Source organism: Ascaphus truei, chromosome 22, assembly GCF_040206685.1.
Source record: "Ascaphus truei isolate aAscTru1 chromosome 22, aAscTru1.hap1, whole genome shotgun sequence".
Lineage (NCBI taxonomy): Eukaryota > Metazoa > Chordata > Amphibia > Anura > Ascaphidae > Ascaphus > Ascaphus truei.
The window spans coordinates 513356-529448 of NC_134504.1; the positions used below are offsets into that span (position 1 = coordinate 513356).

General features: G+C 47.4%; 1 protein-coding gene across 2 annotated transcripts in view; it reads right to left on the bottom strand.

Annotated features, from left to right (window-relative positions):
• GSG1L2 (GSG1 like 2) overlaps positions 1-16093 on the bottom strand; it is a 58522-nt gene that overhangs the window by 19509 nt on the left and 22920 nt on the right. The window lies entirely within an intron of this gene.

The following is a 16093-nucleotide window of genomic DNA, read 5'->3' on the forward strand; positions in this document are numbered from 1 at the left end:
AGTCTCTCTCTGTGTCTCCCCGGGGCAGTGAGGGGCAGTCTCTCTCTGTGTCTCCCCGGGGCAGTGAGGGGCAGTCTGTCTATGTGTTAGAGGGGACACACAGAGAGAGACTGCCCCTCACTGCCCCGGGGAGACACAGAGAGAGACTGCCCCTCACTGCCCCGGGGAGACACAGAGAGAGACTGCCCCGGGGAGACACAGAGAGAGACTGCCCCTCACTGCCCCGGGGAGACACAGAGAGAGACTGCCCCTCACTGCCCCGGGGAGACACAGAGAGAGACTGCCCCTCACTGCCCCGGGGAGACACAGAGAGAGACTGCCCCTCACTGCCCCGGGGAGACACAGAGAGAGACTGCCCCTCACTGCCCCGGGGAGACACAGAGAGAGACTGCCCCTCACTGCCCCGGGGAGACACAGAGAGAGACTGCCCCTCACTGCCCCGGGGAGACACAGAGAGAGACTGCCCCTCACTGCCCCGGGGAGACACATAGAGAGACTGCCCCTCACTGCCCCGGGGAGACACATAGAGAGACTGCCCCTCACTGCCCCGGGGAGACACAGAGAGAGACTGCCCCTCACTGCCCCGGGGAGACACAGAGAGAGACTGCCCCTCACTGCCCCAGGGAGACACAGAGAGAGACTGCCCCTCACTGCCTCGGGGAGACACATAGAGAGAGACTGCCCCTCACTGCCCCGGGGAGACACAGAGAGAGACTGCCCCTCACTGCCCTGGGGAGACACAGAGAGAGACTGCCCCTCACTGCCCCGGGGAGACACATAGAGAGACTGCCCCTCACTGCCCCGGGGAGAGACAGAGAGAGACTGCCCCTCACTGCCCCGGGGAGACACAGAGAGAGACTGCCCCTCACTGCCCTGGGGAGACACAGAGAGAGACTGCCCCTCACTGCCCCGGGGAGACACAGAGAGAGACTGCCCCTCACTGCCCCGGGGAGACACAGAGAGAGACTGCCCCTCACTGCCCTGGGGAGACACAGAGAGAGAGACTGCCCCTCACTGCCCCGGGGAGACACAGAGAGAGACTGCCCCTCACTGCCCCGGGGAGACACAGAGAGAGACTGCCCTCACTGCCCCGGGGAGACACAGAGAGAGAGACTGCCCCTCACTGCCCCGGGGAGACACAGAGAGAGACTGCCCCTCACTGCCCCGGGGAGGCACAGAGAGAGACTGCCCCTCACTGCACTGGGGAGGCACAGAGAGAGACTGCCCCTCACTGCCCCGGGGAGACACAGAGAGAGACTGCCCCTCACTGCCCCGGGGAGGCACAGAGAGAGACTGCCCCTCACTGCCTCGGGGAGACACAGAGAGAGACTGCCCCTCACTGCCCCGGGGAGACACATAGAGAGACTGCCCCTCACTGCCTCGGGGAGACACAGAGAGAGACTGCCCCTCACTGCCCCGGGGAGACACAGAGAGAGACTGCCCCTCACTGCCCCGGGGAGACACAGAGAGAGAGACTGCCCCTCACTGCCCCGGGGAGGCACAGAGAGAGAGACTGCCCCTCACTGCCCCGGGGAGACACAGAGAGAGACTGCCCCTCACTGCCCCGGGGAGACACAGAGAGAGAGACTGCCCCTCACTGCCCCGGGGAGACACATAGAGAGACTGCCCCTCACTGCCCCGGGGAGACACAGAGAGAGACTGCCCCTCACTGCCCCGGGGAGACACAGAGAGAGACTGCCCCTCACTGCCCCGGGGAGACACAGAGAGAGAGACTGCCCCTCACTGCCCCGGGGAGACACAGAGAGAGAGACTGCCCCTCACTGCCCCGGGGAGACACAGAGAGAGACTGCCCCTCACTGCCCCGGGGAGACACAGAGAGAGAGACTGCCCCTCACTGCCCCGGGGAGGCACAGAGAGAGACTGCCCCTCACTGCCCCGGGGAGGCACAGAGAGAGACTGCCCCTCACTGCCCCGGGGAGGCACAGAGAGAGACTGCCCCTCACTGCCCCGGGGAGGCACAGAGAGAGGTTGTAGCTCTCTGCGCAGCTCTATCAGACTGTTCGCTGGCTGACGGCTTGTTAGGATTACCACTGTGGGGGTCCCATTCAGAATCAAGTTAATCGTCCCGGGCTGCAATCGGCACAGCCGCCGGATCACTGAACACAATCGGCACAGCCGCCAGATCGCGGCACACAATCGGCACAGCCGCCGGATCGCGGCACACAATCGGCACAGCCGCCGGATCGCGGCACACAATCGGCACAGCCGCCGGATCGCGGCACACAATCGGCACAGCCGCCGGATCGCGGCACACAATCGGCACAGCCGCCGGATCGCGGCACACAATCGCGGCACCGAAAACAGAATGACTTGCTACATCTGTATGCAGTCACATCCTGTCTCCATATATCGCTTTATACTGTATACATATATATATATGCTGGATACACTATATACTGCAATAGTTATTCTCTTCAATACGTGAAACAGCAAAATACAAATGATATATTCATTACCATTTAAATTAAATACAAATGTGCACGATGATCTCACTCGATACAGTTTTGGAAATGTGGCTCATATGTGGCATATTGCGTGGTATAGCATAGTAATAACCAAATCCGACCATAATAGGTTGTTTAATGCATACGGTGAGCTGTATTCCCGTGGGAGATTGCCTCTTTTCTCACAGAAATACAATTATTGCAGGCGGCAGTTTAACCCTTTGAGTGGGTGACGGAGCCACTGAAGCAGGGGAACCTGGGAGAAGGAGCAGCTCAGTGAGTACAGACACTGACTGGCACTGAGTGTGAAGCAGGGGAACCTGGGAGAAGGAGCGGCTCAGTGAGTACAGACACTGACTGGCACTGAGTGTGAAGCAGGGGAGCCTGGGAGAAGGAGCAGCTCAGTGAGTACAGACACTGACTGGCACTGAGTGTGAAGCAGGGGAACCTGGGAGAAGGAGCGGCTCAGTGAGTAAAGACACTGACTGGCACTGAGTGTGAAGCAGGGGAGCCTGGGAGAAGTAGCAGCTCAGTGAGTAAAGACACTGACTGGCACTGGGTGTGAAGCAGGGGAGCCTGGGAGAAGGAGCGGCTCAGTCAGTAAAGACACTGACTGGCACTGAGTGTGAGGCAGGGGAACCTGGGAGAAGGAGCAGCTCAGTGAGTAAAGACACTGACTGGCACTGAGTGTGAGGCAGGGGAACCTGGGAGAAGGAGCAGCTCAGTGAGTACAGACACTGACTGGCACTGAGTGTGAAGCAGAGGAACCTGGGAGAAGGAGCAGCTCAGTGAGTAAAGACACTGACTGGCACTGAGTGTGAAGCAGGGGAACCTGGGAGAAGGAGCGGCTCAGTGAGTAAAGACACTGACTGGCACTGAGTTTGAAGCAGGGGAACCTGGTTCAATTCCCAGTGTTAGCTCCTTGTGACCTTGGGCAAGTCACTTTATCTCCTGTGCCTCAGCCACCAAAACATAGATTGTAAGCTCCACGGGGCAGGGACCTGTGCCTGCAAAATGTCTCTGTAAAGTGCTATGTAAAAGACTAGCAGCGCTATACAAGAACATGCTATTATTATTCTCTTCACTGTAAAGATGATACTTTGACATTTGGCCACCAGGTGGCAGATGTAATAAATACATGCTGGTTGAGTTGTGTAACTAGTATATAGTATAGTATATAGTATAGAATAGGTATATTAGTTTTATGGCAAGCAATGACACATTTAATAGTAAAGGTTTATCAGTCCAGGCACTTTGTATGCCAGGCAGTAATCTGTTCATTTGTCATGTTCAATGTTTTTATTATCATTTGCACAAGATATATCGAAAATGTGAATACAGTTTATACATTGTGACAAACGGCTTACTCCGGGGCTCCGCCGTCTGTCCGGGACTGTTAGAACACGGTCTTTTAGGGTAGGTTAAATGATGAGACGTCACGTACTGTTCCTTTAAACAGGCTATGCCTGGTTTATTCAGTCCCAGGCACTGAGACTGCCACAGTTTAAACAGAAAACAAAGCCAAACAAAAAGCTGCTCGTCTGAGCGATAACTTAAACTTAGATGTCCCTGACTCAGAGTTGGAAGTGGCTTGTCCACTTCCACCAACAAAATAAGTACCTTTGCAGTCTTTAGACAAACTAACAGAATGAATGAAGCGATTTGGGAAAGAGGCTTTCTCACCCCTCTGCAGTTCAGCAGCCTTCCAGGCTCTTGGGCGGGGCCCAGAGGAAACAGGAAACAGGTCTTATATACCTGAACTCTAATCAGCATGACAGGTGACAGAAAACAGGCAGCAGACAAACTGTGGAATGGAGTGCCTGTACCACGAGGCTGCCCTGTTCAGCTTAGACAGGACAGAAACTGTTCAGTATCCTGGGAGCCCTGTATATGGAGTTTATTACCAACCCCTGGTTTCTGTCACATATCCTCCCCCCCAGCTCAGACCTCGAGGGGTGAGCGACCATGGATATTAGGGAGTGCATCCTTGACAACCCGTCGGCATTGCCATGTTTGTGCCCCGACCTGTGTTCCACAGAAAATTTAAAGGGCTGTAGGCTTAGGAACCACCTGGTCACCCTAGCGTTCTTCTCCCTATTTTGACACATCCAGGTAAGGGGTGCATGATCTGTGACCAATCGGAACTTTCTCCCCAACAGATAATACTTGAGTGTCTCTACAGCCCACTTTATTGCGAGACACTCTTTCTCGACTATGGAGTAATTTTTCTCCTGGGGATTTAGTTTCCTACTTAAATAAAGGATGGGGTGCTCCTCCCCTTGAGACTCCTGGGAGAGTACCGCCCCCAGCCCTACCTCAGATGCGTCGGTTTGGACTACGAACTCTTTGGAGAAGTCAGGTGTGACCAACACTGGTTGGGCACAGAGAGCTTCTTTCAGGCTTCTAAAGGCCTGTTCGGCTTCGGGGGACCACCTTACCATTAGCGGTCCTCTTGCTTTTGTGAGGTCGGTTAGTGGGGTTGCCTTAGTTGCAAAATTGGGAATAAACCTCCTATAGTAGCCAATTAACCCCAAAAAGGTCCTTACTTGTTTTTTTGTGACTGGCCTTGGCCAATTTTGTATCGCCTCTACTTTGAGTGTTTGTGGTTTGAGTAACCCTCTACCAATAGAATACCCCAGATACTTGGCCTCCTCCAGACCAATAGTGCATTTAGCGGGGTTAGCAGTTAGTCCAGCAGACCGAACTGCGTCGAGCACAGCTTGGACCTTTGGAAGGTGGGACTGCCAATCTTCACTATGGATTACCACATCATCCAGGTAGGCGGCAGCGTACCGAACATGTGGTTTTAAAATTTTATCCATCATTCTTTGGAATGTGGCGGGAGCTCCATGTAAGCCAAAAGGCAGCACCTTATATTGAAAGAGGCCGTCTGGGGTTGAGAAGGCTGTTTTTTCTTTTGCCCTTTCTGTGAGGGGAACCTGCCAGTACCCTTTTGTTAGGTCTAGGGTTGTGAGATATCGGGCTTTGCCCAGTCTCTCTACAAGTTCATCCACCCTGGGCATAGGATAAGTATCAAATTTTGACACCGCGTTTAGTTTCCGGTAGTCATTACAAAACCTTGTTGTACCGTCTGGCTTTGGGACTAAAACTATAGGGCTGTTCCACCCACTTTGGGATTCCTCAATTACGCCTAGTTTTAGCATTTTTTTAACCTCTAAACTTATAGCCTCTCTCTTGGCCTCTGGGATTCGGTACGGTTTAAGGTTAACTCGGACCCCCGGTTCAGAGACTATGTCATGTTTAATTACGTTAGTTTTACCTGGCTGTGTAGAGAAGATTTCTTTGTTCCTTCTCACTAAACTCTGGACCTCTCGTTTCTGATGCACGGACAGTGTTTCAGCTATGCTAACCTCTGGGTCAGTTTCTTGATTCTCTGACGGACCTGGGGGTACTAGGGTTAACAAGACCTCTCTATCTTTCCAGGGCTTGAGTAGGTTTATATGGTAAATTTGCTCAGGTTTCCTCCTACCTGGCTGCCTTACCCTATAATTTACTTCTCCCACTCTTTCCAAGACCTCATATGGCCCATGCCATTTAGCAAGGAATTTACTCTCCACGGTGGGAACCAAAACTAGTACCCTATCACCTGGAAAAAAAATTCTGACCCTAGCACCCTTATTATACGTATTCCTTTGTGCTTCTTGAGCTTTCTCCATGTGTTCCCTCACTATGGGTAGGACTGCAGCAATGCGGTCCTGCATTTGGGCAACATGCTCTATTACACTTCTGTAAGGGGTAACCTCGTGTTCCCAAGTTTCTTTGGCTATATCCAGTAAGCCCCTTGGATGTCGGCCATACAATAGTTCAAACGGGGAGAAGCCTGTGGATGACTGGGGAACTTCCCTAATGGCAAATAACAGGTATGGTAACAAACAGTCCCAGTTTTTCCCATCCTTATCGACCGCCCGGCGTAACATGCTCTTTAAGGTTTTATTGAACCTTTCCACTAAACCATCTGTTTGTGGATGATAGACTGAGGTTCTGAGATGCTTGATTTTTAGGAGTTTACATAGCTCTTTTGTTACTTGGGACATAAATGGTGTTCCCTGGTCAGATAAGATCTCTTTAGGAATTCCGACCCGGGAAAACAGAAGTACTAACTCTTTTGCTATGTTTTTAGCAGAGGTGCTACGTAGGGGAACTGCCTCCGGATATCGGGTAGCATAATCTAATATTACCAATATATGCTGATGTCCCCTAGCAGACTTTATTAGGGGTCCTACTAGATCCATAGCAATCCGGTCAAATGGTACCTCTATTATGGGAAGGGGTACCAATGGGCTGCGGTATGCTTTGAACGGGGCGGTGATCTGACATTCTGGGCATGAGGAACAATAGTTTGTAATTTCTGCCAGAACCCCAGGCCAATAAAAGCTTCGGAGAACCTTTTCTTTTGTCTTTTCCACCCCTAGGTGTCCCCCCAATGGATGACTATGTGCGAGGTGTAATACTACGTTACGGAATGTCCGTGGTACCAACAATTGTTTAGTTGTAACTGATTTTCTTTTATCAACCCGATATACTAGGTCGTTCTCTACCTCGAAGTAGGGGTAAGCAAGTGACCTATCTGGTTGGCCATGAGTACTATTCTGGTCCCGTATATTTCCCCTTGCTACCGCTAATGTGGGGTCCTCCCACTGGGCCTTCTTAAAACTCCCAGGACTGACCTCTAGGTCAGCGAGGGTCTTATCCTGTACTGGGGTGGTAAGTGCCTGATCAACATCTTGATTTGGGGTATTCCCTACCAAAGTAGTGATGGGGAAGGGAATTTCACAGCACTCCTCCTTTTCCCCCTTCTTATTTGGGCCCTCGTCAACCTCCATTTCTGAAAAAGGGAAAGGATTTGTTTCTTCTAACACTTCGTTATGGTCTGCTATTGAACTCTGGGCGCTATTCTGAGCTGGGGACCACATTTTTAGAAAATGGGGAAAGTCGGTCCCTATTAACACATCATGTGCCAGTTTGGGTACAACACCCACCTTGAAATCTAAAGAACCAAATTCTGTTTCAAAAAAAACATCAACAGTGGAATATTCATGATTATCCCCATGTATACAACAAATTGCCACTCTTTGTGAACTGTTTACCTGTTTCTTCTTAATGGGCAATAGGTATTCGGACACTAGTGTGACCATACTCCCAGAGTCAAGAAGTGCCCGAACCCTCTTACCATTAACCTTTACAAATGCCCACAGATGGTTATTCAAGGGGTCCTCTGGGCTAGGGCCCATACATTGGGACAACAGCGAATAAGGTTCCACGCTGTTGCATTGCATGGGCTCATCATTTAGTGGGCAGATTTTTGCTGTGTGGCCCCTCTCATGACAATTTACACATTTAGGTACATAGTCTGTGTCCCACTTAGAGCCTTTTCCCGGCTCCCCATGTTGGCTATTGCCCTTAGTGTGCGAACCACTGTTGCTGGAGCGGCGTGAAGGTGGTCGCCGCTCTTCAGCGCCCCTTAACCCCGGTACCCTTTTACCGTCTCTGGAAGAGTCCTGGAACCTCGGATAGTGGGGTTGCTCCACGACTGTGGGTTGCGGGTGCTCTTCTGCTGCACTGTACCTTTCTACAAGGGCCACAAGCTCATCCGCATTGTGGGGGTCATTCCGACTGACCCAACGGCGTAAGGCAGAGGGAAGTTTCCTCAAGAACTGGTCCATGACCAACCGTTCCACGATGTGGCTTGCTGAGTTGATCTCGGGTTGTAGCCACTTCCGGGCGAGGTGGATGAGGTCATACATCTGGCTTCGGGTGGCTTTATCCATCGTGAAGGACCATGCGTGAAACCTTTGGGCACGAACAGCCGTGGTTACGCCAAGGCGGGCGAGGATCTCGAACTTCAATTTTGCATAGACGTTAGCTTCGGCTGGCTCTAGATCAAAGTAAGCCTTCTGGGGTTCGCCGCTTAGGAAGGGTGCGATTAGACCAGCCCACTCAGCTTCTGGCCATCCCTCTCTCTGTGCCGTGCGTTCAAACGTGAGAAGATAGGCTTCCACATCATCCGAGGGTCCCATCTTCTGAAGGTAGTGGCTTGCCCTGGTCATTTTCGGAACTGGGGCTGCCTCTGCCAGTGGAAGGTTACTGATAGTCCCCCTCAGGATCTCGAGTTCCTGCTGTAAGCCCTGAGCGAACCGCTTTTGCTCCTCTCTCAGCAGCCGGTTTGTCTCTTGCTGGTTTGCATTAGTCTCTTGCTGGGCTATTAACAGCTGTCGCTGGGTTTCACTCGCCTGTTGCTGGGCTTCATTCGCGTCTTTCTGGACAGCGACATTGCGTACCAGCGCACTCACCACGTCTTCCATCTTGTTTGGAGAGAGAGAAAAAAAAAACCTTCTTTTTTTTTTTTTTTTAAAGTTCTTTAACCCCCAGACCTTTCAGTGTTCTGCCCGCATTCTCCACCATATGTGACAAACGGCTTACTCCGGGGCTCCGCCGTCTGTCCGGGACTGTTAGAACACGGTCTTTTAGGGTAGGTTAAATGATGAGACGTCACGTACTGTTCCTTTAAACAGGCTATGCCTGGTTTATTCAGTCCCAGGCACTGAGACTGCCACAGTTTAAACAGAAAACAAAGCCAAACAAAAAGCTGCTCGTCTGAGCGATAACTTAAACTTAGATGTCCCTGACTCAGAGTTGGAAGTGGCTTGTCCACTTCCACCAACAAAATAAGTACCTTTGCAGTCTTTAGACAAACTAACAGAATGAATGAAGCGATTTGGGAAAGAGGCTTTCTCACCCCTCTGCAGTTCAGCAGCCTTCCAGGCTCTTGGGCGGGGCCCAGAGGAAACAGGAAACAGGTCTTATATACCTGAACTCTAATCAGCATGACAGGTGACAGAAAACAGGCAGCAGACAAACTGTGGAATGGAGTGCCTGTACCACGAGGCTGCCCTGTTCAGCTTAGACAGGACAGAAACTGTTCAGTATCCTGGGAGCCCTGTATATGGAGTTTATTACCAACCCCTGGTTTCTGTCACAACATGTATTACTTCCTGGTAAAATATTTTATAAATAAATAAATAAATGTACCAGTAGATGTACGTTAAAGAGATACATACTGTACTGTACGATGCATAAGGCCGTGATTATACCAGAAGTCGCCGCCGGCTGGAAAAGAAATGGCTGAAACCCGATGTTTACACACCAGCGCGTCGCCTGGAGCAACAGGGCGCCAGTCTCCAGAAGAGATTTTCAAAATTGTTATTGGCAGGCGACAGCCGTATCACGTGAGCGCTTCAGCCAATGAGGGCGAACCGCTCACAGTCACGCCTCCTCGCTTCCTCTCCTGTCTGCTCTCCAATAATCAAGATGCCGTTCGGCGGCAGCGCAGGGCGACATCACCGGATCGCGCTGCCGCTCAGCGGCATCTGGTATAATCAAGGCCTAATTCATTGTCATGTTCATACACACACATGTACATACTGTCATGTTCATACACACACATGTACATACTGTCATGTTCATACACACACATGTACATACTGTATATCTGTATGTGAAAGACAGGCACAAAAGTTCCAATTTTAAAAATAATTTTTGTATCATAATTAGAAAGAAAAATCCAAAACGAAAACCAAAATACAAAAATCTTTTAGAACCAAATCCGCATCCAAAACCAAAACACAACGTTTGTTTAGAACCGAAACCAATATTAAAATGAAAACACCAATGAAGGTCCCATCCTTAGTGTTCAAAGCAGAGGAAAAGCCATGGAAGATGCCAGTCACATGAGGAAGATATTGTGAAACATCCAATACCATCACCACAACCCAAGCCCTAAAATGGCCTTCACGGAACCAGTGTCAGGTCAGTAACTGCACATTAGGTCAGTAAGGTCAGTAACTGCACATTAGGTCAGTAAGGGTTAGGGTGAGGATTAAGGTCAGTAACTGCACATTAGGTCAGTAAGGTCAGTAATTACACATTAGGTCAGTAAGGTCAATAACTGCACATTGGGTCAGTAAGGTCAGTAACTACACATTAGGTCAGTAAGGGTTAGGGTGAGGGTTAAGGTCAGTAACTGCACTTTAGGTCAGTAAGGTCACTAACTGCACATTGGGTCAGTAAGGTCAGTAACTGCACATTAGGTCAGTAAGGTCAGTAATTACACATTAGGTCAGTAAGGTCAATAACTGCACATTGGGTCAGTAAGGTCAGTAACTACACATTAGGTCAGTAAGGGTTAGGGTGAGGATTAAGGTCAGTAACTGCACATTAGGTCAGTAAGGTCAGTAATTACACATTAGGTCAGTAAGGTCAATAACTGCACATTGGGTCAGTAAGGTCAGTAACTACACATTAGGTCAGTAAGGGTTAGGGTGAGGGTTAAGGTCAGTAACTGCACTTTAGGTCAGTAAGGTCACTAACTGCACATTGGGTCAGTAAGGTCAGTAACTGCACATTACTGTCGGTCAGTAAGGTCACTAGCTGCATATTGGGTCAGTAGGGTCAGTAATTACACATTAGGTCAGTAAGGTCAGTAACTGCACATTGGGTCAGTAAGGTCAGTAACTACACATTAGGTCAGTAAGGGTTAGGGTGAGGGTTAAGGTCAGTAACTGTACTTTAGGTCAGTAACTACACCTCTTTGTCATTCCAGTATTTCCACACTAATTCTGAGTCCTCTGTAGTAGTAATTGCCCCAACCGTAAAGCACAAGGAGTGGGGTAAAAGTAGGTCATAGATTGAGACTCGACCAATTGCATTTAGGATGAGGGTGAAGATGGTGTTGCATCTCCATCATCACCTATTTGAGGAGGAACTATAAAAGTATATCCACACCAAAAAATGAAAATAGCAGGAGGTGGCACAGCTTTGCATGCTCGCTGGGAACCCATACACACACAGGCTGAAGTGGTGCACCACTAGTAACACCGCGCTGTAACACAGTGCCACGTGAAGGGATACAAAGTCTGCCATGGGGAAACGAACCTGTCCCACTATGCCAACTGCTCTGTCTCTCTCTCACTTCCTGGCCCCCATTATCTATGGTGGTGAGTGTGGTTCAGGATGGGGAGAAGAAGAGTCCCCATGGGAGGGAATTGGGAATGAGTGAAGAACTAGTGCTCACCACAGGATGACTCCTAGGAGAAGAGTTCTTAGCAGAGTCAGACTGTGAAGCACGCCCGGACCTTCATCTTAATAATAAGATATTCTGTATTTTAACACAGTTTGCATCATCAGTCAAGCTACATTTGATTTACAGTTTTGTTTCTGGTGTTTGACCTTTATTTTAATTGTTAACAAATAAAGGTTTTATCGTATTTTCAAATGACAGTTTTGTGTATATTTGGCAGTGTAAGACAAACATGATGTCTAAGGCAAAGGCAAACCCTATCGCTACATCGTGTAGCGCTATTACAATTCCTTCTGACGTGGCCAAGACACAAACAGTGATGCAAAAACTGTCACACTCATTAGCTGTTTATCACTTCTTCTCCGGGCACCTCTGGTGCAGATATACTCACGTGGCATTCTGTGGTGCTGCTCTCATACAGCAGATTCTGAACAAGAAGTAACTGCACACCGGTCCCAAATAGTGAAGATCAAAGTTTATTAAATCACATCTTTATGTGCAGAGAACTTAACACAATGTTTTTGGGGCTAAACCGCCCTTCACCAGGTTCATGGAAAAACTAGAACAATCTACTGAAAAACAGCTGATCGCCCCTTGGACTTTCCCCACATTTCTGATAACGGAGCCAGCATTGTATATGCACTCAGTCCTGCCGAATACATGCACATAACTAATTTTTTGCTCACCATCAATTTCATTGTACAGCTTTTTCTTTAAGAAGATCGGACTGCTCGCAGTGGCAGAAAACTGAATGAGGTTCATTTGCAGTGTGATTGGCTGGTGGAATTCAGCTTTCTCTATATTAGTTACAACAGAAACAAACAATAGCCAGCTGCACGTCAACTCAAGACGTGCGGAAAAAGGAACCACTTTTCTAACTTCATCATAGTGGAAATTCCTGAGGCATGTGAGTGAAGTATTACAACCTTTTGCAGTACTGCACGAGAAGAGAAATGTGCAAATGCTACCCTGAATCAAGTCATACCCCCATCCGGCTACTGAGGGGAAAAAAGCAGGTGAAGCAGATAAAGTGTTTCCAGAATCTACACAATATGTGTCATCGCCCTTTATGAGGACCCAAGGGTAACATGCATTTTAAAATCTGAACACTATGCTTCAGCTACAATGCTAGATCCCTGATTTATCAACAGTAAAACATGCTGAGATGGATACTGAGCGGGCTCTTACACGGCAGGACTCTGAGGAGTTACAGGTAGTGGTTGTGTAGGAGGAAGAGGTTGGGGAGGGATTGCTTGGTGCAATATTATAATATTTAAAACAAGAGACAGAACATGAAACACAGACAGAGCTCAGTGCACATCCAGTGAAACTTATACACGGTACAGTGCCTAAATATATATGTATAGATATCTATTAAATAAAATGGTCCCACATTTAAATGGTTAAAAGCTCACTCCATTGCATCTCCGACTCTCAGGGGAACTTGCTTGCTTGCAGTTTGATTGTGACAAATCTAATACAGAGTGCTTTTCCTGGTAATGTACAGGTTAATAAGAGCTTCAATCAGACTTAGAACTATGCAACTAATTTTGACAGATTTATTATAAATCATTTTTCCTGGAAATGCACAGGTTATTAAAAATTTATATTAGTGTTAGGTACCCTTGAGATGTGGTCTGCCGTGTAGTGGCTCAAGGGCTTACAACACTTTGGCCAAAATGTTAAACTAAAAGACCATTTTATTTAATAGATATCTATTATACATATATATTTAGGCACTGTACTGTGTATAAGTTTCACTGGATGTGCACTGACCTCTGTCTGTGTTTCATGTTCTGTCTCTGGTTTTAAATATATATTGCCATGCTCAGTAGAACTCCTCTGTGACACTTATATATATATATATGTTGTGGTTATTTTCGGGGTTCAATATGAGCTTGTAGGTGTCCTGTATGTTTTGCCATATTATAATACATCGTAGTTTGCTTCTGTAAGTGCCATTGTTTTCCACTGTATGTGTGTCAGCTGTTGAGCATTGATGGGGGGAATGGTAGGGTCACGGTTATGGCATTGCCCATGGCAAGTTGTCGAATGAAAATTGGGGTGAGGAGGGGAAAGGGCGAGTGGAATGGCAGGGCCCAGGAGTTAGACTTCTAACTGTGCGGTATTTCATTTGAATATTGGGGAACATGAACTGCTGCTTTAAACTTACTATAATAGATGTATAAAAGTCCTACACATAGAACACCACTTTGTAGTTTACAAATACAAACCCTAACAGAGGAGGTTTCATTTTTGTTTACAGAGAACTATTTGAATTCAGTGCAGCCTTCTACCTCTAGAGAGTATTGTGATTTGACCTTTGTTCACCTTATAGTGTACCAGTAAAGATAAGGAAAAAAATAGCCTCTAGGGAGGAAAGTGGAGCACAGCCCAGGGACAAGTAACAGGAACCAGAACACCATAGGTTAAAAAACTCCTTTAATGGTCAATAAGGGGAGACACCACAAAAAAGACCAACCACCCACTCTGACGCGTTTCGGGCTAAGCCCTTTGTCAAAGAGGACAAAGGGCTTAGCCCGAAACGCGTCAGAGTGGGTGGTTGGTCTTTTTTTGTGGTGTCTCCACTTGTTGACCATTAAAGGAGTTTTTTAAGCTATGGTGTTCTGGTTCCTGTTACTTGTCCCTGGGCTGTGCTCCACTTTCCTCCCTAGAGGCTATTTTCTCCTGATCTTCAATCAAGATGGATGCACACCTACATGTATTTCCTGCTCCTTTCAACTTTACATCAACAGTGAGTGGACTTTGATATTATTCTGATTGTGTCATCTATCTGAGTGTGGTTGGTGAAAAGGGGACCCTCAACCTTTGGTGTGGTGTGCTCCCATTACCCTATAAATCCCACTCCAAGATTTAAGCCAATACTGGCAGTCACGTGCTTATGAACTTTCAATTGGGATGACAATTGCTGTCAAGTCTTCTGAAGCAGTTTTATACAAGTTTTCAAATTATGGAGTCCATGGTTTATGAGACATGATATATGTTACACCTGTGGATTTTTTTCTGCTGCACCAGCATTGGACTTTATGCCCTGTTTTCCTGTACCAGTAAAGATACGTCTGTCTTCTGCAAAGTGTCTGACTATGCACCAAGTACATTATCAGGCAGAAGAATCAGTCACAGGTATTATCAATGAAAAAAGGAATACATTGCGAGTTCATAACACCACATACCATATTGATAATTTGCGTGCCTGTGATTTTGTTTATTTTGTATTTCTATCTGTAAATACTTGTAACCGCTGCAGTCAGTTCATGTATGGGATAATGGAAAAACAATCACATGCAGGGAGACAGAAATTCCTTTCATGCAACTTTAGTTTATTACAAGAGGTTATTCATGCATGTTATGTTCAATTTGTGAAGCATTTGCTAAAGCAGCAGTGCAAGCTGCCGTTTAAAAAATAAATACATCTTATTTTCCCCCTTGCATATGTGCATCAAAACATTCCACGCAATGATACGTAATTAGCTAAGTTGACGATCGATCCGTTTTTCTGTTATCGATGTGTGAAGATTCGGCTCGGGGGTTCACTAAATGGCTGTCAGTGCAGCAGAAGACCCAAAGATGCAAGGTTCTGTGGGTAAGATCATGTGACCAGGCAGTCACTAGATACAATTGGTGCACTGCTAGAGAGAGGGCAGGGCTAAAAATAGGGATGTGCGAGAGCCTGTTTCAGAAGAGGAAGGGGATGTGAATTTGTAAATGGTTGCTATAGAAACAAAAAATGATGTTCCATTATAATACATCACAAATGTAATTCAGAGTTGTTGTTTTTAATGCTACAAGTATTTTCTGCAGCTTTAAAAGGCACTAATGCATGATCCAAAATAAAGCAAACAGCTCATATACAGTAAAGACCCCCAGCTCACAGAGCATGAGCACAGCACTTGCACACAAAAAAGAGGCACATTTGGAAAAGGTGCCTATGTATCAACTCACAGAAATAATATTTTGATGCACTGTACCATTTTTTTGCTCCAAATTGGGTCCCCATACCAAGCTTACTTAGGCTCCAAATTGTCACATGTTGAAGATTTGTAAAACTCCACCTTTGCTGTGGAGTAATGAAAGTAATGCACGGAGATGCAGAATTCTACATACATCTCATTATAAGAATCTGTGCTTCATGGAACTCTTCCGATTGTCACTCCCCAAGCACAAGCTGCCGCACATTGCGCAAAACTGGAGCAACGTCCTTGATGCATTGACACAATTAAGGCAATTTCCCATAGTACAACTGAATGTATTTTCCTTAATTCTTTTTCTTAAAATGAGTGCACTCGTCCCTATGTTCTGTAATGTGGGGCTATACAGTATATGTGACTTATGAAGCATTTCAAACTGAAATAGTTATATACTGTATGTTTTATATGCCAGGTACGCTTACTAATTATTTGTTTTATTCCATGGCCATGGGGAAAAATGGAGTTACAAGGTTTATTCAGATATCTAGATGAAGACGCATGTAGGTAACTTATAATAATACTGTACCTAAAAGTTACCACAG